Below are 20,881 nucleotides of genomic sequence, written 5' to 3'. Positions count from 1 at the left end.
CACTTCTAGCATTTGTTTTATGCCCAAATTACAAACTTCCCTTGTAAAAACGAAAAGAAACGCAAAAAGAAAACAAAGCAATTCTTAATTTAAGAATGAAATCTTTCAGTCTGACAATTGCCATGAACAACGCATTTTATTTGCATTAAATGGCCAAGAGCTGGGCACAAACACATGTTCTAAATGTTTCTTTCTCTAACTCACGTTAATTAAGTTTAAGCTGTCTTGACATTTAAGTCTGGGGACTCGAGTTTACGGCTCGAGCCAAATTTTCATAAATTGTAATGTTTCCCTTGGCCCTAAGATTTCTTAATCTTTCATCACTGATGCTTTGCCTAACATAGGGCCCGCGCTTTGTAAGGCTTTATTAAATCTATTCAAATTGTACGTATTTATTTCAGTATTTTATATTAAATATCTTATAGGAGCTACATGTCGAGGACAGCCCTGTGCATCCGGCCCACAGTAGAATCATTTCATTCATTCGATCTGCCCTTGCCGTCAGTTGCAGTGAAGGCAAAATATAGGCAGTCTTCTTTGAAACCAATTAGAGTGCAACTCAAAAATATTTCTGCCACATGACTGCAGAATACACAAATCTTACATTATAAGACAGAAGAGTAGCTCTCCGGCTCTAGATTGGCTAGGAAAATACAGCAGCTACCTTACAAGAGTCTGCATGTAGGGAGTGTCCAGGCCTGAGGGGCTCAAGGGCAGCTCGTGGAACCTGTCGTTTTCCAGAGCACCTGCTGCTATGGGCAGAATTTGTCCACGGTGGAACTTTCCAAGACAATACGACTTTAAAGGCCAAGTTTTCCCCCTTAGGAAATAAATCGCTTCTCAGGAGAGAATCTCATATCCCAGTGGACTGAGGGACAGGTGGCCTCTCAGTTTTCTTTTCCAATCAAGGAATCTGGATTGGACTTGTCCCAAGGATCCGGGGATCCGAGTCCTGTGGCGACTTGTTTCCAGGACTCCGATGTCCCTCTGACACGCCTGCCCCAGGGCAGGTAGAAGGTCTGCGGGAGACATCAGGAGGAAGTTTTTACAACTCCCTGCCTGAACAGAAGAGTCCATTAAATACATTTCAACAATGATAATGTCATCCAATTAAATTTCCTAAATTACAGGAGTAGAAGCAGGGAAGATGTTACAGTAAAATTCTCATAGTTCCTCTAATACCATGATTTTTTTAACAAAAATTTTCTACTTCCTCTTTTGAAAATACATGACTTTTTCTTTTTCTATTCAATCCCTTAAAAACCTGTCTTTAGTTAACTTAGACTCTGCAGTGAGCAGCTTTCTCCCTATCTCAGCATTTCTATTTCCTGCTTTTTTGAGTAACCTATGCCCACGTGGTACCTTGGCATCTTTTCAATGTTTTCTTACTTATGTCCTGTCTTGTATTTAAGCAACAACCCCCACGGAGGTGATGAAAACCCGATCAAAGCAAGGCAGGCGTATGAAAAGAAGATGGTGTCTATACAACAAGTACTCTCAGAGAAGTGCTCTCCATTGGGATCTCACAGATTGGACCCTGAGTATGATACCAGCATTTTTTAGATATTTATTTATTGTTTAATTTAGATCCAAGTTAGCATAGAGTGCAACAATGATTTCAGGAGTAGATTCCTTAATGCCCCTTCCCCATTTAGCCCCTCCCCCTCCCGCAACCCCTCCCCTTAACCCTCTGTTTGTTCTCTATATTTAAGAGTCTTTTATGTTTTGTCCCCCTCCCTTTGATTCCAACATTTTAAACAGTGAAGTGTATCCATGGGATTCTTTCCTTTCCTTTCCTTTCCTTTCCCTCCTTTCCTTTCCTTTCCTTTCCTTTCCTTTCCTTTCCCTCTCCTCTCCACTCCTCTCCTCTCCTCTCCTCTTTTCTTTTCTTCCCTTTTCTTCTCTTTTCTTTTCTTTTGTCATCAGACGAATCTGTTTTGTTTTAGTGGGGGTGTTTCTTAAAACATTCCCCAAATCCGGTGATGGCAGGAATGCAAAATTGCATTCCAGAAAAAGCAGATCTCGACGGGGCCAAAATAATGTGGTCCACGCTTAGGCTCACCCTTCACGCTGCTTAATGGAATGTAAATTAGCAGATGCAGAGAAACAGATAAATTTTACATCCTCTAGGCCACTCGTCCCAATCATCCCTTTCAGTCCACTTTCATTTTGTTCCAAAACAACGAAGGTGAATCCACAGTCAAGTGCCCTGGAGAGAACATGGAGTGCTGATGCTCCGTCAGATGGTGGGCAGTGTGACCAAATGACTCATCCGGTGGCCAAGCTCAGGGAAGGACCAGGTCCTCTCAATGAGAGGTGAACACCAGGTAAGGGCTCAGACCTACATATGGGAGGCCTCCCGGGAACCCACAGGAATAGTTGCTTCAGAGCAGAATCACAAGCTGTGTGTCGTGGGGCATAGTTACCAGTGCTGGTCCACTGAGATCCACATGGACGCGGGAGAACGAATGATAGTTATGAGGTTTTTTTCCCATAAAACTTTATGGAAGCAATGAAACTTTCTGGTTTATCCAGAATTAAACGCATGTAATCATTGCCTACATCGGCCTTTGGATTTCAGGGATCATAAAACACACACAAACACAGAGAGATAGAAAGAGCAGGCACACACAGGAGCATCATAGCATCGCCAATGTTTCTGGCCAAATAAAGCCACAGAAGGCCATTCGGCACAAAGCACGCTCCTCTTGGATCTGTTATCGCAACTATTTCAAAACGAAAAATACATCAGTAGATGTAAAATACAGAACAGACGTCATAGTAAAACAGAAGGAGCCTTTAAAATGGAAAATACCACTTCGTGACGCCATCTGTATTTTTCTCGTTTTTCTAAGTTTATCCATATTTTGATCTTTTTGTCACTTTCATCAGAATGTGACAAGCCCTAGGGAAGGTCAGTTAGATGCCTACAGTCAACGTGCCGTTTTGTGCAAGGATTTCACAAAAACTTAAGCCTTTGAAAAAAATTGTTATGTTTTACTTGATTTTTAATGTGTATTTAATTTTTGAGAGGGAGAGAGAGAGACAGAGCACAAGTGGGGGAGGGGCAGAGAGAGAGGGAGACGCAGAATCCGAAGCAGGCTCCAGGCTCTGAGCTGTCGGCACAGAGCCAGATACGGGGCTCGAACCCATGAACTGTGAGATCGTGACCTGAGCCAGAATCGGATGCTTAACTGACTGAACCACCCAGGCGCCCCAGTATGTGCTTTGTCTTAAACAAGGAGGCTTCGGGGCGCCTGGGTGGCGCAGTCGGTTAAGCGTCCGACTTCAGCCAGGTCACGATCTCGCGGTCCGTGAGTTCGAGCCCCGCGTCAGGCTCTGGGCTGATGGCTCAGAGCCTGGAGCCTGTTTCCGATTCTGTGTCTCCCTCTCTCTCTGCCCCTCCCCCGTTCATGCTCTGTCTCTCTCTGTCCCAAAAATAAATAAACGTTGAAAAAAAAAATTTTAAAAAAAATAAAAAATAAAAAAATAAAAATAAAAAAAAAAAAAAAAACAAGGAGGCTTCAACATATCATTTTTCCCATCAATTTTTGCCATTCCAGAAAATATATTCTCTTCTTTAGCTGTTAATATTGTTCTTACTAATCTAAACTAATCGAGTGTTTCCCCCATGTCAGATGTAAGCATTTACAGAAACTCAATATTTTCATACACCAGTCATTCAAAAGTCCTACAAGGCAATATTTACATACCAAAACACGACAATTTTTGTTCTTCACTTGAAGAGTATTTGATGTTTGCCAACGGAAAACATTATCTGCAGTCTTAAAAGTGTGGAAGTTAAAAAGCAGAGGGTTTTCAGAGCCTAAAAGTTTTGTCTCCAGCCTCGGACTGCCTGAGTTTGAAGCTATTTTCTTTTTAAGTTTTATTTATTTATTTTGAGAGAGAAAGCACGAGCAGGGAAGGGGCAGAGAGAGGGAGGGAGGGAATCCCAAGCAGGCTCCGCACTGTCAGCGCAGAGCCCGATGCGGGGCTCGAACTCACAGACCGTGAGATCATGACCTGGGCTGAAACTGGGAGTCAGACTTAACTGACTGAACCACTCGGGCACCCCCGAGACTGGTTTTTACTCTTGCGCTTACTAGATGTGTGGCCCTGGCCAGTCACTTAACCTCTGCCCTTTGGTAATTGTCGTCATTTCTGCCTCACGATGCCGTGTGAAGATCAAATCAAGTGAAGAGATTCCCCTCAAGTGTTCAAGTCAAAACTGGCTCCGAGGGATAAATTAATCACCACTAGCTGCTTATGGTGGTATATTTTCATGCTACCACATAAAGCATCAGCAGAGGTCTGGCTATAAAGAACTCTAAACAAAGATTTATGTTGTACCTTAGGAAGTCTGAATATTTTAAAGACGCACTCATTCATTCTTTTATCAAATGGTTATTGGATCCCTGGAACACTGGTTCTGCATCTAAAGAGCTTGGAATCATCCTCCCATCCTAATAACCAGTGTAGAGCTGAATACTGTCAAGAGGTCAGTTCTGCAATCCCAATCAAAATTTCAGCCAGCTCTTTTGTAGGGATCCACCAAATGATTCTAAAATTTCTATGGAGCCACAAAAGACCCAGAAAGGACGACACAATATTGAAGAGAAGAACACAGCTGGAGGACGGATTCTGCCCGACCTCAAGATCCACTTGAAGTCTGTAGTAACCGGGCCAGTGTCGTACTGGGAAAAGAACGGGCAAATAGATCGACGGAACAGAACAGAGAGCCCGGAAAGAGACCTTCATCAATATAGTCAATTGACCTTGGACAAAGGAGCCAAGGCAACCCAACGGAGCAAAGATGGTCTGTTCAACAAATGATGCTGGAAGAACTGGACGTCCACGGGCAAACCAGTGAATCTGGACATAGACTTTCCACCTTTCACAAACATGAACTCTAAGTGGATCGCGGACCTAAGTGCAAAATGCAAAACTATAAAACTCCTAGAAAATCACGTAGGAGAAAATCTCCTACCACACGGAGAGCAAGCCCTGACGTACACTATGGGCTTTCCGCAAGGATCACGTGTCCGTGTAGATTTCTAAACTGTGACAGAAGTGCCTGGGTGGCTCAGTCGGTTGAAAGTCAGACTCTTGACTTCGGCTCTGGTCATGATCCCACGGTCATGAGATGGAGGCCCCACACTGGGCTCTGAACTGGACATGGAACCTATCTAAGATTCCTTCTCTTCCTCTGCCCCTGCCCCCCCCCCAACCTCTCTCTCTCAAAAATAAATTAATAACTAAATAAATAAAAACATTGTAATAGATGCACCACCCTAGCTGGGGACATTGATAATGGGGAGACCGCGGCCATGTGGGGATGAGGGTGTATGGGAAACCTTAGTACTGTCCTCCCCATTTTGCTGTGAGCCCCAAACTGCTCTAAAAATTAAGTTTTAATTAAAAAAAATGCAATGGCACAAACAGATGTGTCGCAAGTGATGACAAATGCTGTCGAGAAGAGAACCTGCAGGACTCGGGGAATTTTCCCAGGAGGTGGACGAGACGTACGTTATCCAGGTAAAGAGCCACAGAGACACGTTTCGTGAAGACAGAGCTCGCTGGCAAAGGCTTGGGTGCCGAGAGCCCTGTGGAGTTTCAGGAACACGAGAGAGCAAGTCCTGATGGAGAAGGAGTGTCACTTTTGCAGGGGCCCAAGGACCTAGCTGTCTCTGAAACCCTGTGCTTCTTTTCTTCCCAGCGTCAGAGCTGTGTACGTCTTACAAGCAAGCGGCGGTCTCTTCGTTCAGCCTCGATTCCTGCTCGTCTGCCCTCCGCAAGCAGTGAGCAGCTAGGTACTTTCAGAATCATCATTTCGAGACATGATTTTAATTAATGACTGAAGACGTATTAATCATTAATAACAACCGAAGGTAAAGTGTTTCCCAAGCAGGTCGTCGAGCCTTAATGGATTTCTAAAAACCGCATCGTAGAGGATTTTGAGACTACGTTCCTCCTCTGCCGTAACCTCTAAGTCATTCTCTGGTTTACGAACACCCCGAAGGCTTCTCGTGCCTTCCTCTGTTTACAGCTGGCTGACTGCACGCTTCTTGAAAATATCTCGGGCTCATTTGATTCTTGAATTGTTCTCACATCACTTCTGTAAAGTACATAGTAGTGTCGCCTTTCTGCGTTCCAAAAAAAAAAAAAAAAAAAAAAAAAAAAAGAACGAAACTGGAAGTTGTAAACTGACAATGGATGAAACGTAGACAGATCAAAGGCCAGCTGGCTTTGGACTCTTCAGGAAAAGCCCGATGCACTCCCTTTGATGTGAGGGACTGGAAATGTCTGATCCTGTCACGTGTTGTTATTATACAGAAAAGGCCAACGGGGCCAGCGTGCTGGGGAGGCCTTGACTCCTTTGCAGGGAGCTGGCCAGTCCACACTTTCCCTGCCAGCTCCAGCACGAGACAGGACTCCTGCACGTTGAGCCACCTGCACACCTGGGCTGCCCTGAGAGTTCAGGTTAAGAACATCGGATTCGGTCAGATGAGAACCCAAATCCTAAATCTGAATACGTTTTTAAAAGATGAATGGATGGTCTTTACATGCAATTTCCCCCAAGTCTCCCATTTGATAAAAGAAGCAGGGTGGTATATTTGCAATCTCTTGAAGGTTGATAGGAAGCTTTTCCGACAGCCTGGCTTACTGTTTATTAAATCATAAATAGTCTAGATGGTGTTTAGAAGAAAACATCCCCATCCCTCGGATTTCGGTGGCACTTCTTGTCATAAAGGCTCCACTGACTTGAAATCTTTCAAATGGGGCTTGCGATCTCTTCTGGTTAACAAGCGTGGAGCCCGCGACTTGACGACAGCCCTGGGGAGTGTGACTGGTGGGTCCCCTTGGCCTCAGCTGAGCAGAAGCTGACGGCTGCTCTTGACAAAGGCTGAAATATGAGGATGAGCGTTTACAAAGGCCGCCTCTTCCAGGAGCACAGGAGAAAACGGAAGTGGAAAGACCAACGCAGCTAATAAAGTTACGGGAGGCCTCTCTAAAAGCAATTTATCAGGCAGGTTAACACAAGCCACCACAATAATCATTGCAGGATTGGTTACAGACTTCCTGTATGAATATGTTGAAGAACATGGTGAATATGGTGAATATGTTGAAGAACATTTGTATTAGTCGCCACCGATCGCCACAACCTTCTGGGCCTAAAAGGGCGCGCATTTATTCTCTCCGTGTCTGTGGGGTCAGGAGCCCACACCCAGCTGAGCGGGGCTCTCTGCAAGGTGGCAGCTGAGATGCCGGCGAGGTCGGCGGTCTCGCTGGGACTCCGGACCGAGGAAGGGGCTGGGCCCACGCTCCTTCAGCTTGCCGGCAGAAGTCATCTCCTTGCAGTGGTAGGGGTGGTAGGAGAGAGGATCCCATTTCCTCGGTGGCTGGATGCCCGAAGCCCTTGCAGGCTGATAGCTAGAGTTTGCCTCAGTTCCTCGAGGCCACGGCCAGTTCCTTGCTATGTGGGCTCCCTAATAAAGCTGCCAGCGTCATCAAAGGAATGTGAGTCTCTTAATGGGTTACGACCCTGTGTGTGGCTGCCCCATTTGGAAATCAAATATTCCCATCACCTCTGCCATATACCATCGGTCATTAGCAGCAAGTCACAGGTCACGGCCTCACGGAAGTGGGCAAGCAATAGCACAAGGACATGGGCACCAGGAGGCGGGGATGGGGAGTAATGGGACACACCTTTATTTTTTTTAATGTTATTTATTTTAGAGAGAGAGAGAGAGCAGGCTCCAGAGAGAGAGAGGGAGGCATAGAATCTGAAGCAGGCTCCAGGCTCTGAGCCGTCAGCACAGAGCCAGACGCGGGGCTCGAACCCATGAACCGTGGGATCATGACCTGAGCCAAAGTCGATGCCTAACCGACTGAGCCACCTGGGTGCCCCAAACTTTTATTGACTTTTTTTTTTTCATTTTTTTTAACGAGGACTCACCTTTGTAGTCCGTCTGCCACAGCTCACAGTGATTTTCCTTTAAAGGTAAACGCAATAATTATCAAGGCACATCAGTCACCTAGAGTTGCACTGGCCAGTATCTAGAGCCTTGGAGTCCAATACAGTAGCCACTGGCCGTCCGTTAATATCTAAATGTAAACTGACATTAATTGAAATTAAATTGAAAACTCAGTTATCTGATCACATCTGTCACAGTTCAAGCGCTCGGTACCCACATGGGGTTAGTGGTTAATGTATTCGACAGCACGGATAAAATATATTTCCATCATCACAAAGGATTCTGTTGGGAAGGATTCCAGAGTGACTTTCAAGTTAGTCCCTTTGTTTATGGCCCTTGATGGATGACATTGGTTTTCACACATTACAAAGGCTCTTTACATTTTATTTCCTGTTTTTTAACTCTCTCTCCAGTTGTTTTCTGAAATATAATTAAGAATGGAATTTTCTATCCAATGTAAGTATATAGTAAAGAGCACCGAAAATAATGAAAATGAGTAAAAAATATACTTTTAAAATAAGACACTACCAGCTGAGCATTGTTAATACGTTTGGGTAGGATGATTGTAAATTCCATGATGTCACAATTCCAAGCAGAAGTTTAATTCTCTTGATTTTCTGTCAGTATGACATTTGTGAACATATGTTCAAACTCTTCCTCCTTTCCCTCCCTCCCTCCTTCCCTCTGTCCTTCCCTTTCTTCCCTTCTTTTTGCTTCCCTCCACCCCTACAACAACACCGATGCAAGACCCACCATATACCAGGCTCTAATGCAGAGGATTGGGACACATCAGAGCACAAGAATGTGCCTTCTAGTGATAATTAAAACATTTTCCTGAAACCCAAACTTTTCCAGGCACAAGTGTGATGGGAATTGACCAACTACGATAAAGTTCCTTTTGTCTGTGGTCTTTCCAGCCTGCCGGGCATGCAGGATCCAGTGTTGGGGATGACACCTTCCAGGGTATGTTTATGGCTGCTTGATGTTGCCCAAATGGGACAGTTCAACCTCATTTCTAATGTTGTCCTTATTATAAGTGAGTCAAACCCAACCCAAGGGAAAACAAGGAAAGAAATGAACAAAAACAAAGTGACACCTAAAGAGAGTCAATTTCTCAAGGCACCAGTTGGTCCAGCGTCTGACTCTTGATTTCGGCTCAGGTCGTGATCTCACGGTTCCCGAGTTCAAGCTCCACACCAGGCTTCATGCAGACAGTGAGGAGCCTGCTTGGAATTCTCTCTGTCTCCCTCTCTCTGTCCCTCCCCTGCTCATGCTCACGCTCTCTCTCTCTCTCTCTCTCTCTCTCAAAATAAATAAATAAAACTTAAAAAAAAAAATGAGAGAGTCCATTTCTCACGCTTGAACATGTCACAAATTCAGTGACTGTCAAAGTTCTCAAACTTAACCATTATGTCACTCATTTCAAATTTATATGATTATTGAAAACCTGACAAAGCATATTGGCAGTTCAATGGTTCACATTTGCTATAATTACCAGAAACATCCCAAAGTATACTGTGAGTTCGGTTACTTTTAAATGTTTCTTGCCATCTTGCCATTGTTTTTAATGAACCGAAATATAATTTTGAGATACAGGGAAAAGCCATCCTGGAATACAGATGTGGCATATGTCATTGAAAGATCAGAAGGGGCGCCTGGGTGGCGCAGTCGGTTAAGTGTCCGACTTCAGCCAGGTCACGATCTCGCGGTCTGTGAGTTCGAGCCCCGCATCGGGCTCTGGGCTGATGGCTCAGAGCCTGGAGCCTGTTTCGGATTCTGTGTCTCCCTCTCTCTCTGACCCTCCCCCGTTCATGCTCTGTCTCTCTCTGTCCCAAAAATAAATAAACGTTGAAAAAAAAAATTAAAAAAAAAAAAAGAAAGATCAGAAGTGCCTTGATCATGAAGATTTCTGTAGGTCCTTATTGCTTTTATTGATTAACTGGTGAACTGATCAACTAATTTACTCAAATCAAAATAATTTTACTCATAAAAGCATTGATTAGGTAGATTACTATAAACCCCCCACAAAGATCTAAGGTGAAATGAAATGTTCATTCTGTGTCACATATGATAACAAAATGATAAATCTATTGGGCAAGGTTGGATTACCATCTCTGAATTTGCTGATTCTTACAGCTTTAGTTATCACGTTATTCTGAGCAAGAAAAGAAACTCTTTGAGGATAAACTCTATCTGTACTTCTCCTTATCCCACATAAAAGCCATATCATCCTCATTTCCATAGAAACTTCCATACTCACTACCCAGGGTTGGGTTCATTTTTAATCCACTATTTTCCAATCAGAAAAGCATGCAATCTTATTAGATACCTATGGCCTCCGATTAGACACGTATGCCAATCAATTAGATAAGCATGCCCTCCAAGGAGATACGTGTGCCCTCCAGTTAGAATGATCTGTCCTCTAATTATATGTGTTGGCCTTTCTGTTAGATCTGCATGCCCTCCGATATAGTGGGCCTACCCCACAGTAGGATGTGTCTTTCCTCCTATTAGATTGGCACGTCTCACAAAGCCAGATTGTAGAGCAAAAACAGGAGTGTGGCACACACAGAGGCTGGAACAACCCCAGTCAAGGAGCAAGGATATCAAAAGTCTTAAGATTGCTGCTCAGTTTTATCTGAGCCCTTGATCTGTCTGCTGAGATTTGTCAGAGGAAAAAAATTCTTTCATACGATGGGGCTCAGAGTCTTTGACAATATAAGATTGTAGGTACTAGAGTTACATATTATGGAAAAGGTAGTTTGGTCCTGCCTAGTTTAACAAATAACATTAGCCAACTACTTGCAGTATTTAGTAGAATGCCCATCAGTTTCTGGCACACGTGTAGGTGACTTTTATCCTGGCCTCGTGACTTCTGCAGGCCCCAGGAACTTGCGCTATTGTGGGCCCCTTCCTCCGCACAAAAATACTAGACTTTATATTTTGCGATTATATTGATTTCAAGACTTATGTAGTCAAGTCTGAATTATCTTTATTTTTCTTGACTATCTCCTTATCTGTCAATTTTCTGTAGAATTTATCTCTATCGAGGTCCCAGGGCTGCTCCAAACAATTAGCACAAAATTGATAGCCGAAAACAATCGAAATTTTGCATGTTTCTAGAGACTGGAAGTCCAAAATCAGGGTTGGTAAAACCTCACTTCGTCCAAAGGCTCTACGGGAGCTTCTTTGCTTTTTCTGGCTCCTGGTGGCTCCTGGTGACTCCAGATGACTCCTGGTATCTCCTTGACTTCCAGCACCATCATCCCAATCTCCGCCTCTGTTTTCATATGGCCTTCCTTGTTGTCTCTGTGTGGCCTTTTATGTCTCCTATAAGGACACACTCATTGGATTTAGACCCCAGCTTAACCCAGTACAGTATCATCTCTCCATCCTTACCTTAATTACATTAACAAAGACCTTATTCCCAAATAAGGTCTTATTCTGAGATTCTGGGTGAACACAAATAGTGGGGAGACACTACTGAACCCGCCACATTGCACAAAATATATTTTTACCCTTCTGATTCTAGATGATGGTATTGTTTTATTTATTTATTTATTTTTACTTTTATTTTTTAATTTTTATTTTTGTGTGTGTGTGGCTGTGTGGGGGAAAGTGGCTTACAATTAAAATGGAAGCAATCCAGGGCGCCTGGGTGGCTCAGTCAGTGAAGCGTCCGACTTCGGCTCGGGTCATGATCTCGCGGTTCGTGAGTCCAAGCCCTGAAGTCAGATTCACCACTGTCAGCACAGAGCCTGCTTTGGATCCTCTGTCCCCTTCTCTCTCTCTGCCCCTCCCCTGCTCACTCTCTCTGTCTCTCAAAAATAAACATTAAAAAAAATTCCTGCATCCCATTTTCTTTGATCACCATAAGATAATTAGCATGCTAATGGCACAAAGTAAACTGAGTTAACAAGTCAGTGCTACTGTTCGCTTAATGTTCGACTCCTCAGAATGTATCTGCGTTGTGTCAGTGGTCAGTCGCTTCACTTTCCATCAGGTCGGGGATTCTGGTGTTGCAACGCTGATAACGTGAAACACTACTAGCCATGGATGGATACAGCAGCCCCACCACAGAGAACATATTGTTCTCTGAACATATTGTCAAGATTTCTCCTAAATAAACCGAGCTATTTTCCATAACTTGCATGAAGTTTGTGATGGGCTGTGTTCAGCAAGATAAAAAGGTTATTGTTCCATGAATACCAATGTAAAAGATCAGGATTATAATGCAGTCTTTTAAAAACTCCACAATGAATATTTATCTCTCAAATATTCACTTGCCTTGACACACCTCATAATCGACTGTAAAGCCAAGTATAAGAAGGAAATTGCCTGAAAGATAATTTAAAAAGAAAATATTAGCAAAGAAGCCCTGTTATCAGGGAGAAGGCTAATGTATAATGTCACTTTTCTGACAATTGGATTTGAAGAATCAGATATTTTTAATAAGTTTCTTATTCTATCACATACAAAACATCTAGGGGAAAAAAATGTATCAGAGAAACCTAACAATAGCTCACGATTTGTGTTTTTAGCCTTGGAAACTCTTCTGCTATGATGCATAGCTTATGTTTGCCTAAAATCAGACTATACATAGGACTATTCATGGCCCTGCATAAACTCTCATCTACATAAATTGGCTATAAATAATCATTCGAGTAGATTACAGGCTGCATATTAAGTGATCTGATTTGAATTAACCATTTCATTATATGGTGATAGATCCTGTTGATAAATGAATTCTAATGGTTGGTAAAGACAGCAAATAGTATTCAATGGGGTATTTGTATGGACACAAACTTATTTACATTGATAAACCTACACGGGAATGATCAAGATTAAAATAGATGGTTTCTCAAAGTTGGATTTTCCTGTATGTATTACAACATACACACACACACACACACACTCTATATATGTATATATATAGAATATAAACATATATATATATCTTCTATAAAATAATGTGCATAATGCTAACACCATTTTATTCAGATTAATTGCCCTAAATCTGGGAAAACTTAGTGTTCCATAAATTGTTCAATATTGAATGAATTAATAAATTTCTAATTTAGGTTTATAGGTACTTTTCTCCCTTTATCTGGTACCAAGTCTGGGGAAAAAATGGCACAAAAAATAAAGTTTAAAAGTCTTCACATTTTAGGGGCACTTGGGTGGCTCAGACGGTTGAGGGTCCGACTTCGGCTCAGGTCATGATCCCATGGCTCGTTGAATCCAAACCCCACATCAGGCTCTGTGCCGACAGCTCAGAGCCTGGAGCCTGCTTCGGATTCTGTGTCTCCCTCTGTCTCTGCCCCTCCCCTGCTCCCACTCTGTCTTCTTCTCTCTCTCTCTCAAAAATAAATAAACATTTAAAATAATAAGAATGTATGTAACAAGACAAAGGGAACAGCGTGTAAGGGGGCACAGGTGTGAGGGGTGGCCCTGGTCCCACGGCTTTAGGAGGAGAGACCCCGGAGGGAAAGTCAGCTGCGAGCCTCCCAGAGCCCGGGAAACAGGCTTCCAGCTGCAAACGTGTTAGGGGTTTGCCCCTCACCTGCTTGCACTCTGTCTCTCTCTCTCTCTTAAAAATAAATAAACATCAAAAAAAATTTTTAAGTGTTCACATTTTATAAATACAGGCACAAAAATTCTAAATAAGATAGTGGAAAATTTGATTCAGCAATGTGTTAAAAGAGTAATAAATTGTGGCTAAATAGGTTTTAGCCCAAGCATGTCACGATTTTTCCAAATTAGGAAACCTAATAACATTATCAGATTGGAGGGGAAAAAAATGACATGCAAATAAATACACATAGAAAAAGCATTTTATAAATTTGCACTAACTCATAGCAGGAAACCACAAGCCACAGCAGTAATGACAACGAAAACTGTGTGGCAAGTTCCGGAAAGAATGTGTGTTGGTGAAGAGTGTGCCAAGCGGACTTGGAACATGATGGGACGACCCGGCGGTACTTTTCCTCCTGAGCATTGGACAAGAACTTCTAAGTGAGGCAAAAAAAAAAAAAAAAGATAAATTTTTAAAAGGAATTTCAAAATTCATAGACAACATGATTTGTTTACACACAGACTCCAAAGCATCAAGATTTTAGAATACAAGAATTCTCCAAGGTTGCGGCACCTGGGTGGCTCAGTCAGTTAAGTGACCGACTCTTGATTTCGGCTCAGGTCATGATCTCACAGTTCACGAAATCGAGCCTCACATTGGGCTCTGCACTAACAGCATGGAGCCTGCTTGGGATTTTCTCTCTCTCTCTATGCCCCTCCCCCAATCTCTCTCTCTTTCAGAATAAATGGACATTAAAGAAAAAAAAAAAGAATTCTCCAAGCTTGACAGATATCGATAGAATCCTTTAACCAGTCACAGCAAGTAGAAACTGTAAAAGAAAAAAGATCTTTTCAAAGCAGAAGCCACATATTTGTGCCCGGAGTATAACGTAACAAAATAGTAGAATCTGGAAAAAATACATGAATAAGGGCAGTGAAGCAGCATGCAATGACATGGGAGATTCAAAGTTATAAAGATATAAAGTAATTCTAAATTAACCCCTAGATCTAATGTCGCACAAGTAAAATTTCATGATGGTATTTTTCTAACAAAGGTATCAGCAACATTTAGAAAATCGTGATGCAAGAACGAAAAGTACAAGGGCACCTAGGTGGCTCTGCAGGTTAAGAGTCTGACTCTTGGTTTGGGCTCAGGTCACGATCTTGCGGTCTCGTGAGTTCGCGCCCCGCGTCGGGCTCTGTGCTGGCAGCACGGAGGCTGCTTGGGGATTCTCTCTTTCTCTCTCTCTGCCCCTCTGCAACTCATGCTGCATCTATCAAAATACATAAACTTAAAAAAAAATTTTTTTAAAGAACAAGAAGTATATATAGTTTATATATAGTGTGTATACAGACATATATAATAGAGAAGCATATGTTATACAAGGATATATATACTTATATATATAATATGCGTATTTATTATAAGGTTCTGTTGAAAGGGTTTGACCATAGCCCAGAAATATATATTTATATATACCAACAGAACAAACTATAGGATCCAGAAGCATCTACCTTTGTGTATGGTAATTGGTAAATGAGGCAGGTTACATAGAAAATGACAGGGGAAAAATGCGTGGGCTTTGCAGTCCATGACGTTACGACTGGGTTTCTATATGGAAAAATAAAATAAAATCGTACCTCAACTTCACACCATCCTTACACAAATTTCAGGTGGACGACACAAATAAACATTAACAACAAAACCATTAAGAAAAGAAAAAAGATAATCTCTTGGCCTTAACACAGAAAACGTTTTTCTTATTAATAGCCCCCCCCATCACAAATCATAAAGGAACATACATAAGAAACTGTAAGGCATAAGAAACAGGGAATAATACAATTTTTAAACAATTGATTATACACCTATCTGCACAGACACACAGAAGAACACAAGTGAAACCGATAGAATCTGGAGAAGCCCCTGGGATGTACCAATGTCAGCGCCCTGGCTGTGCCAGGCCCCTCGCACCTTGCAAGATGTTTCCGTTGAGGAAGCTGGGTGAAGGGTACATGAGGCCTCCCTGTCTCTTTTTTGTCCCTCTTTCCTTTCCTTTCTTTGTTTTTTTTTTTTCTGCAACATTTGTCATTTTACAGTTATTGCAAAATAAACAGCAAGATAAAAAAAAAAACCAAAAGATTAAAAAACATTTGAAGCATAAAGGGAAAAAATGTTGACAGCCAAAATGAAGACTTCCTAAAATTCAATGAGAATTTTAGAAAGAAAGAAAGAAAGAAAGAAAGAAAGGAAGGAAGAAAGAAGAGGAGAGGAGGGGAGGGGAAAGGAGAGGAAAAGAAGGAAGGAAGGAAGGAAAGAATGGAGGGAGAGAGGGAAAAAGGAAAGAAGAAAGAAAGAACAGAGGGAAAAGAAGGAAAGAAGAAAGAAAGAAAGAAAGAAAGAAAGAAAGAAAGAAAGAAAGAAGGAGAGGAGGGGAAAGGAGAGGAAAAGAAGGAAGGAAGGGAGGGAGGAAGAGAAAAAAAGGAAAGAGGAAAGAAAGAATGAATGAAAGAAAGAGAGGAGAGGGGGGAAAGGAGAGGAAAAGAAGGAGGGAAAAAAGGAAGGAAGGAAGGAAGGAAGGAAGGAAGGAAGGGAAAAAGGAAATAAGAACGAAAGAAAGAAAGAGAAAGAGGAGAGAGGGAAAAAAGGAAAGAAGAAAGAAAGGAAGGAAGAAAGAAGAGAGGAGGGAGAGAGAAAAAAGGAAAAAGAAGGAAAGAAAGAAAGAAGGAAAGAAAGAGAAAAAGAAAGGGAAAGAAAGAAAGGAAAAGAGAAAGAAAGAAAGAAAGAAAGAAAGAAAGAAAGAAAGAAAGAAAGAAAAACAAAGAGGAGAGAGGGAAAAAAGGAAAGAAGAAAGAAAGGAAGGAAGAAAGAAAAGAGGGAGGGAGAGAGAAAAAAGGAAAAAGAAGGAAAGAAAGAAAGAGAAAGAAAGAAAGAAAGAAAAAGAGAAAGAAAGAAAGAAAGAAAGAGAAAAAGAAAGAGAGAGAAAGAGGAGAGAGGGAAAAAAGGAAAGAAGAAAGAAAGGAAGGAAGAAAGAAGAGAGGAGGGAGAGAGAAAAAAGGAAAAAGAAGGAAAGAAAAAAGAAAGAAAGAAAGAAGGAAAGAAAGAGAAAAAGAAAGGGAAAGAAAGAAAGAAAGAAAGGAAAAGAGAAAGAAAGAAAGAAAGAAAAACAAAGAGGAGAGAGGGAAAAAAGGAAAGAAGAAAGAAAGGAAGGAAGAAAGAAGAGAGGGAGGGAGAGAGAAAAAAGGAAAAAGAAGGAAAGAAAGAAAGAAAGAAAGAAAGAAAGAAAGAAAAAGAGAAAGAAAGAAAGAAAAAGAGAAAGAAAGAAAGAAAGAAAGAAAGAAAGAAAGAAAGAAAGAAAAAGGGAGAGGGAGGGAGGGGGTAGAGAGAGGAAGAAGGGAAGGTGGGAGGACAAAAGGTGAAAAGAAAAGGAAACGGGCAAAACACCAAGAGTTTAGGAAACAGGAACCTTCAAGCGCAGAGCCAGAGATTCTCAGACTCCAGCAAGGAGAGAGCTGCACGTGGCGGCGGGAACCACGCGGCGACCCTGGCGTCGGCCCTTCTGGAAACGCCGCACTCGGAGGAAACGAGGCGTGGCTGAGGCGGAGGCAAGGGAGCTCTCCAGGAGCCGGGGACAGGACGCGTGGCGGAGCGACCTTGCAGGGGAGACAGGCCGGGGTGGCGTACAGGTGCGCACGCGCACAGCCTCGGCCCCAGCAGCCGCCCCGCCGCGCCCCGTCCGCCTTCCGCATCCACGCGGTGTGGACGCAGGGGCCGCGCGTGCGGGGGTCCTCCTGGTACCCGCGTGCCCCCGGTCCCCGCGACGCGCTGCCGTTCTAGGCGTCCCGCTGCGGTCCTGACGCCGAGCACCGAGCCGGTGGCAACCCTTTGTTTGTCCGGCGCAAGACAAAAGTTGGGTTCTGTTACGTGTGTTTGTTGAAAGGCCGGTTTCAAAGAAAGGAATCTGTGCTGTGCAACAGACCCCCCGCGGAAGCCATCACTGGCCTCCGGTTTAAAACAGAAAATCAGAAAGAGCCTCATCTAGAATTTCGCCGGTGTCTCGCCTCTCCTCAAGACACAGATAACTGGCTGGAATTGAGTGGAAATAATGTCATTGCGTTTCCCAAGGCACCTGATGACGAATGAAGCCATGCTTACCCAAACTCTGTCACACCGTTGTTAACACTACCTCCCTTGGGGTTTTCAGCACACATTGAAAATTAACAGTGAAATAACTTAGCGTTTGGCCTTCGATCTGGAAACAGGGCAGGATTGATAGGGACTGTGGCAAACAGGATACTCTCTTTTCCATACAGAGGTGGAAACACGCTCAGTAGGGGTAAATTGTTTGCTCTGGGGAATATTCATTTATTCACCAAATAAACATTTACTGAGTAAATACTAGTCCTGTCTTGGCTGTGACCTTCCAGGGGAGACACACAGGCAGTGGGTGAACGCAAGGAAATGCCCAACGTTTAGTTCCGTAGATGCACTGGGAGGGTCATGGGGGTGAGCTTGCTACTTTTCCAGAAGGGGCGGGGGGGGGGGGCGGGGGGGGGCGGGGCGCTGTCCTTAATGATCAGATAACCTTTAAGCAAAGAGGTGAGCCAAGGGGAGTGCACTCTGTTCAGTCTTTTGAGATCAGTGCATGCTCAAGAAAGGCAGGCAGTGCGTTTGGGGGCAAAGTCTGCAAATATTTCAATGGGCAAAATATTCAAAATCATAGTTGGGCCACTGCAACATGGCCCTGGGTGGAACTTGGCATTCACGTTGTCATTCTCCAATCCCCACCGCGCTGCGCCCCTGAGTGTCCCCCCTCCAGGCTGTGAACCAACGTCTACCAGCAACTCAAGGGTCTGAGTCTCCAAGGCTGTCTGATCCTGGGTCTTTATTCAGTCACCACCCCCTCTGGATCTGGGTCCCCCCACTTCAAAAATATCAAGATTGCAGCCTATAATGGTACAATGCTATGATTGATGCTATGGTGACAATGGAATAACACAGGTTCATTTTAAAACATATAATCTTTTTAGCATGGGTATTTAACTCATAACTGAACAAAAACCATGAGGACAAAAGCTCAAAGCAATATCCACATTTCTTCTATATCAGGTAACGATTATGCAAACCCCTCCTTCTGGCACGTGCCGTAAATAAACCCCTCCAAGTAGCAAACAGAGAAAGACCGACATCAAAGAACAAACCAGTTAGAAAAAGGAGGGCGTGGGTAAGAATAGAGACATGAAAACACAAAATTCCTCCCCTAAGATTTTTCTCCTTCTAAAGGTCACTGCCGTTGCTCCCCAAAGTCATCTGTCCTCGGCTGCTGACAGACGCGTAGGATTCCATCCCCAAGGTATGTCCTCGCCCCTCCTGACAGGATTAGACAGAGAGCCTGGGCCAGCCAATTTCCCCATCACTGTACCATCTTACTGTCTGTTCCCACTAATATATTCTGAGCCAAAGACCAAAGATATCAAACACCATGTTGCCAGGCATGATTGTTTATAATAACAGACAAAATACTTCCCAAGTGAAAAGTTTGACCATACCAAATAATATACAGCACCTACCTAAATATGACTGACCGTGGACAGCATTTAACCTCTTTCAGCCTCAGGTTCCTTATTTATATAATAATAATAATAATAATAATATCCCACCCCATAGAGTCATTATGAGAGTTAAGTGAACCAAAATATCAAATATGTTTAGAACAGCACCTAAGGTATTTTAAGCAACATACCAAGATTCATTGTTGTAAAAAATTTTTAAAAAAGGATTCGTTGTTATTATCTGTGACTATTTGTCCCCAAACTACAGCGTTGGCTTTCCCATTTCCCTTACATGCTTAAAGAAGTCTTTTGAATCTATCTGTTCGTTGATTCGTGCATGTTCATTTACACAGGCTGACTTAAGTCGTATTTTCATTCCAGGTACCTGAGACCCTCCTTCTGGTGGAAAGATCACACATCTATCCATAGGGTGGTTTCATAAATGAGCAGGACGGAAGCGTTAGAGGAAGCTGCTCTGCGATTTGACCACTGAAAGTGGATCTCGAAGGCAAGGAGGCCTTAATCAGCATAAGGGAGTGGATGAAGGACACTGGGCGGAAAATCTTAAACAGAGAAAGCAGAGCACAGTCGTGGTAGGGGGAGGGGGCAGGGAGAAACCGAAGACCTGGAGAGTGGCCCGAGAGACTGGAATGCCAGGTCTGGAGCCTGGAGAGAGAGGCACAAAATCTGGCCCCACCACACGATCAAACTTCGTGTTTCATCGGCCAACGATGGCTCTTGGAGGTGCCTCTGCATTAGGGTGCATGCACAAATTCTTAACCGTCAGGAGTTAAGCTGAGTCACAGATGTGCTGAGAGAGGAAATCTGAGAGCGCTGGGGCTTTGCTAAAAAGAAGAAAGAAATCGTCTACGTGTTCCAAATCCTGGCCATCAGGCGCCAGGAGGCAAGCCGGCATTCTGGTATCTGTTGATACAATGCACGTGTTATCACTGCAGTGGTAAATTAGGTGGTATATTTGCCTTACATCAAATCACTAAGTTTTATATTAGAGTGATATACTCGTAACGCTTTGCTTATCAAAGCAGAAAATTCATCACACAAAGTCCATTTTTCACATCATGTCTGAGTCTTTTTTTTTTTTTTTTTTTTCCCTAGGCAGCTAGCCCAGTCCATGTTAATGCAATTCCTTTTAAACATCACTGCCAAGCTAAAAAATCAGAGCACACCCTCCGGGGCCACTGAACACATCGTGGTAATGGCTTTCGAAGACGATTTGTTTTTCACAAAGTTGAAATCCTTGTTACAAAATGTGTGTTATAGGACACTGAAGATGTTTGTCTAAAATTGCACACGATGGTTGTCTGTTTATCCAGGACGGAAGCCCAGGTGCTTTCCTTAAACAACTCTTGAATAAAAAGCAAGGGTTTAAGTTTAATATGAGGGCCTAACATTAAATGTATTATATATGTCGTCACAGAGAAATGACTTTATTCCACAACTATCTCCTGATATAGAAATAGAAACTCAAGGAACCTTGTGTTAATAAGTTGGCATTTCAAAAAAAAATAATAGGTTGGCATTTCATGTTACTGAATTTCCCATATTTTTATTTTTCTTGAACCAGTTCCCTATATATGCAATTATTTTTGAATTAAAATATATAGCCTCAATGAGAAAGGATCGATTAGGAGTTATGGATTTACCTTTAGAATAAAGCCACCCAGAACCCAATAAAAAATGCTTCTATCCGTGACAGTTTTCTTTCTTTTTTTATTTTTCTAAGTTGCTTCATACGCAATTATTGAAATGTCTGCAGCTTT

This window comes from Leopardus geoffroyi, chromosome D4 (genome assembly GCF_018350155.1).
Source record: "Leopardus geoffroyi isolate Oge1 chromosome D4, O.geoffroyi_Oge1_pat1.0, whole genome shotgun sequence".
Lineage (NCBI taxonomy): Eukaryota > Metazoa > Chordata > Mammalia > Carnivora > Felidae > Leopardus > Leopardus geoffroyi.
This window is presented reverse-complemented; position numbering follows the sequence as displayed.